This window comes from Urocitellus parryii, chromosome 3, assembly GCF_045843805.1.
Source record: "Urocitellus parryii isolate mUroPar1 chromosome 3, mUroPar1.hap1, whole genome shotgun sequence".
In the NCBI taxonomy this organism is placed as follows: Eukaryota; Metazoa; Chordata; class Mammalia; order Rodentia; family Sciuridae; genus Urocitellus; species Urocitellus parryii.
The window spans coordinates 94,562,396-94,568,395 of record NC_135533.1 but is presented as its reverse complement, the minus strand read 5'-3'; positions in this window follow the sequence as shown (position 1 = coordinate 94,568,395).

The following is a 6,000-nucleotide window of genomic DNA, read 5'->3' as shown; positions in this document are numbered from 1 at the left end:
ATATATATATATATATATATATATTTTAAATTTACTACACAGTCCCAGGAGAAATTATTTATATTTCATTGCTATGCAAAACTTTGTTTTTCTTTAGTGCTGTGCTTCCTCTACTTGATGAGCATCATCATAACCAGGCTTTCCATTTTCTTCCTGGCTACTAGGAATCTGAATCCAATTGTGGATTAGTCTTACACTAATAAGCATAATCATGCAAAGATTTTTATTTCCTACATGCATTCGCATTTTAAAATATTTTTTCTTTTTATGACATTAGATTATATTTTGATATATTATACATACATGGAATACAACATCCCATTCTTGTGGTTGCTGATGTGGAGTTATACTAGTGGTGTATTCATATATGAATATAGGAAAGTTATGTAGAATTTATTCAACTGTCTTTCCTATTCCTACCCCCCTCCTTTCCCTTCATTCTCCTTGTCTAGTCCATTGAACTTCTATTTATGTCCCCCCACACACATTGTGTGTAGCATCCACATATCAGAGAGTATATTCAGCCTTTATTTTTTTTTAGGACTGGTTTATTTCACTTGGCAAGATAGTCTCCAGCTCCATCCATTTACTGGCAAATGCCATAATTTCATTCTTCTTTTTGGCTGAGTAATATTCCATTGTGTGTGTGTGTGTGTGTGTGTATATGTGTGTGTGTGTGTGTATCACAAGTTCTTTATCCATTAATCTGTTGTAGGGCACTTAAGTTTGTTCCATAGCTTGGCTATTGTAAATTGAGTTGCTATCTTTAACTTGGTCCCAATCCAGTTCAAAGGTTTTAATTTTTAATCTTGCGTGGTATCTGTATACAGAATTGAGTTTGAACATGAGTTCAAATCCTGGACATTTCATCAGACTCTGCTTTTAAAAGTGGGACTCTGATGCAAAAGAAATGTTAAGATTACTGTTCTTACACTCATGTTGCATTTTATTCACAAAACAAAAGCTTCTATTCTACTTTCATTTGAAACCTTCTATGATTTAATAAAAATAAATGGCTTACTTTCTGAGCCACACTGCTATCTTTTAACTTGAAAAAATATAGTTTAAATGAACTGATGAATTTACAGCATAGATCTCAATCACTGAAAATCATGCTATTTGCAAGCCTAGACCATATAAGAAAACAAAACTAAACTCTTTTACTATAAATATTATTAGGTAGGACTCTGATGAAAATTCAACTGAACTCACTAACTTTAAAGAGAAGGTAGTAGTATATGTGGTCATTCTAAATAGTGTTCTTCTTAAAATAAGTTGAGATACAAACTGCCTCAATAAAGTCACTTATTATTTCTACACAATTTAGTTTTATTTCTTTTCTTCTCCAAACTTATTTTCTTCCTATCATCACATTGTGTTTTCTTGGGCATGGGTAAATGTCTTGTGGTCTTTGGTGAACATTCATCAGATTAGTTATGGACTTATTATGAGGCATCAGATGCCTCTGGAGAATGTTTCTATTCACTTAACCAAGAATTTGAACCTGCAAATAGATGCTTTGTTTGATGGCTAAAGGAAAATGACATTGCAAGATTGAGCATTTTATAAAAGGACTTAAGAACAAATTTATATATCTGCCTCTTATCATGAATATACATAAAACCTTGTATTGTATTCTACTTATATTTTAATATGGTGACTCATTTAGACAATATAATATCACTAAGACATACTGAAAGAGTAATAACATTATCTGGAAGTTAGATTGATAGTGTACCAAGCTTCATTGTCAATAAGAAGAAAAGCTGGAAACCTGAGAACTCACTGATTAAATGTTTGTTTGTAGACAGCAGGTTGAGTGTACAGGCAATGACCTTACATACTTATAATGAACTGTAACAAATATTATAATCCTCTCTATTTTGCCAGCTAGCTAGCTATTATTATTGACCTAGCTATCATTTATTTTCTATCTACACATCAGTAAAGGGGTGGGACACTGCATTTGCTAAATCAAAGTGCACCAACTTGGTTGATAAAAATTAAGCTTGTTAGGGAATGGAGAGTATCTCAACTAAATGTATCATTGAACAGAATCACTTCCATGAAATACACTCATTTTATGTCCCCTGTGATTTATTTTTGGCTATTTGTTGTAAACTTTTAAGTCTTTTTATTTTTATTTTTTGTTGAGAAATATTGGCAACTTAAAAATCATACATATATTTAAGTCTGTAACATGGCATTTTGGTGTAAGTACATCTTGTGTAGTGACTTCTACAATTAAGCTAAGAAAATTTCCATTGCTTGATATGATTACATTTTCCCCTTCCTTCTTTCCTTCCTTCCTTCCTTCCTTCCTTCCTTCCTTCCTTCCTTCCTTCCTTCCTTCCTTTTCAGTGAAAGCATTTAACATGTACTTTTTTAGAAAATTTCAAGTATGTAATACATTATTATTAGCTACAGTCACCATATTATATATTACATCTCTAGACCTTATGACTGAAAGCGTGTGCCTTTGTCCAAGTCTCTCCATTTTTCCTTTCCCCTCTAGCCTCTGGTAACAACTATTCTACTCCGTATCTCCATGCTCAAGTATTTTGGATTTCTCATAAGAGTGATATCATGCAATACTTATCTTCCTGTGTCTGAAATATTTTATATAGTATACTGTCCTTCATGTCATCCATGTTGGCCTAAATAACAGGAGTTTGTACTTTTGAATGGATGAATAATAATTTGTATATACACAATAATTTTTTGGTCCTTTCAGCATTTGGTGGTTGTATATACATCTTGGCTATTAGCATATAGCAAGTTTGCAATTCTGTGAAAAATAGATGGGCATTTTTTAAAAGTTTGTTTACTTGAGAAATAAAATAACTTCTTGATTTTGAACCAATTAGAAACATGGTTGTAATTTATGTAGTCCTTGCAATAGCCCAAGCAGTTAGCTCTGAATCATTTCTTCCTTCCTTCATATTCTTTGTGAAATTAAACTCTTCAAAATTTGGAGAATTTGGTGGCTGGGGTTGTGGCTCAATGGCATATATAAGGCACTGGGTTCGATCCTCAGTACCATATAAAAATAAATAAAGGTCTTGTGACCATATAAAAATAAATAAATAAAGGTCTTGTGTCCATCTACAACTAATTTTTTTTTAATTTGGAGAATTTAGATTTGACTTGACATTTGTTTTAGTGTTTAGAAAGTGGCTAATAATCACAAGTTGAATAGTGTTCATATACCTAATTCTCCATGCCACAAATGAAAAAAAAAAATCTAAGTAGAATTTCCTGAATCATTTGCACTTGAAGCAAATGATTACACATTTTTTTTTTTGTCTATTGAGTTATTCAATAGACGAGAATTAGTACTTAAACTGTACTTTGATGAACCTGAGGTGGGGAGAGAAAATTTTGAGGTTGAAATTTGTTTATGTCAATGTTTTTTAATGAATTGTGGAGTCAGCTTAAGTGATGGAAGTGAATCCTAACATTGACCCTCCTTTCTGTCTTTAAGCTGATTTGTTTGGAAGAGTCAGTGGCAAGTGAGTTCAGTTATAAGCAGTTACTAAGGTAAGCAAAGGCCCTCCCCAGTGCTTGTGGTCAGACATCTGATTTTAATTATGGAGAGGTAGATAGAAGCTGGTATGCCTTATCTAAGCTCATTAGAGCTTGTAGCTTGCCAATTTCTCTCTCTCTCTCTCTCTCTCTCTCTCTCTCTCTCTCTCTCTCTCTCTCTCTTTCTCTTTCTCTCTCTCTCTCACACACACACACACGCACACACACACACACACACACACACACACACGGAGTCTGAACTGTGGGCTAGTTTCTGTGTTCTTTGTTTTTCTATTCTATTGATAATCTTCCAAAGAGATAAATACAGATTCAAACGCAACACAAGATTAGAAAAGCAAAACTATAAAAAACAAGAATGGGTTAGCTTTCAGTTCATGTTCTCTCACACCCACCCTCCAACTCCCACCTCAAAGTCTCAGTGGGAAAATTTCCCTTGTTCTTTATCCGTAAATCACACAATCCCATTTCTCTACCATCTCATATTTTCCCTAACTGTACTCTAACTCCAGCCAGAAACAAAAGACCAAAAACAACATCAAAGAACACAACACAAAGATTTCAACTTGCCTCCCACTCCACCTCCCACTAAATGAATTCCTCAGAAGTCAGATCATGATTAATAATGCTAGTTTTCGGTAAAATCATTCTACTAATTTAACAAAAATCATCATCATAAATAATATCTATAATAACAAAGATAGAAGATTGAGCTTTCCTCATGCCTTGTTCTTGATTTCTCTGCATTTTATGCCAAAGTCCTGAAAAACAAAAATGAGAATTTTCATGTATTCCCTGCATATGAATCAAAACAGTGAAAACTGACTTTAATAGATTTAACTTGCAGGAGCCTCAATCATCTTATTGATTCTTTCCCTCAACCTCCATCAACTGCAATTTAAACTTATGTGCTTACTAAAGAGCAGGGATCACTTTTCATCTCTATTCTACTCCTCCACACCTTTTGAAGTTTCTACCTTAAAAAAATCATTGCAAAAAAAAAAAAATCTCAAGGTTTTGTGATATTGATCACCTCCTTGAACTGAGGGAATAACCAGGACATGTATTCCACACTCCGTTGCTATTGACTTTGTGCACAATTGTCACTCAGGGAAAGTTCTGGATCCTAGAGACTGGACATGATATGTGTTTGAAGGCTTCACTTAAAGATCCAGAACTGTTCTGATTTGTCTTGGGCAGGCTATCCAAAATAGTCTTTCTCCATATTCAGTCTGCTCTATCGATGTTATTTATACAGTTCTGTGTAAAACACCTGAACTATTACAATAGCTAAAATTTAGAAAAATATATTTAAAATGCAAAACACTTGCTAACATAATGCCTATTTATTCCCATCTTTGCATCTGCTTCTTAGAGGACTATAAAAACAATACACTTGAAAGGGTAAACTTTATTATGTGTAATTTACAGATTAAAAAAAAACAAGATAATGCCTGGCATATAGTGATAATTCAGTAAAATATTATTTTTGATCACTCTCAAAATAGCTCTCTCAAGCCAGAGTGTCAACACTCCAATGCTCGTATACTCTTTTATCAAAATATGTAAATATTATGCAAAAATATAATAAAAATGATGATTATTTTAGTTTGATGCTGTAGTTAAGTAATTGTTTAGGAATTTCAGTTCTGTATTTGGATTAACTTTTAGCTTTCTGGCCAAAAGAAAGAGCTAAATTAAGGATATCCAATAAGGATTTAGTATATTGATAGAATTATTAATTAATTATTAATGGTTTACAATAAATTTATACATAAAATTAATTCAAACATTTTAAAAGTCGTCTCTTTTTCACTTCAATAATTAATTAGAAATTATTTGAATAGCTAAAATCTATAATTTACATGTTTTGCTTTGCAAACTTCAATTTGAAAATTTGTCTTGTAATATGTGAAACAACATGCAATTAAAAATATACAAGGGCAGCACTCAGTCCTGCACCCCAAACCCTGTGATCCTACCCAATTCCAAGATCAGATCCCAGATTTCTTACTGTGTAACTTTCCACATCTCTAATTACTTTTTATTGGCTATTACTTTTTTTTTAAGAGAGAGTGAGAGAGGAGAGAGAGAGGGAGAGACTTTTTTAATATTTATTTTTTAGTTCTCGGCGGACACAACATCTTTGTTGGTATGTGGTGCTGAGGATCGAACCCGGGCCGCACACATGCCAGGCGAGCGAGCTACCGCTGGAGCCACATCCCCAGCCCCGCTATTACTTTTTAATTGATAACATTCTGTGTTTATTATCTAGAAAATGATGTTCTGAATATATATACATCATGGAATCTAGCTAACAATTGCATTACTTCTCATAGTTGTTTTTGGGATGAGAGCACATAGCTTCCACTTTTTATGTTTTTTAAGAATACAGTTCATCAGTGATCATTAACTATAGTCAGCTGTCTGTTCAATAAATCTCTTGAAATTTATTCC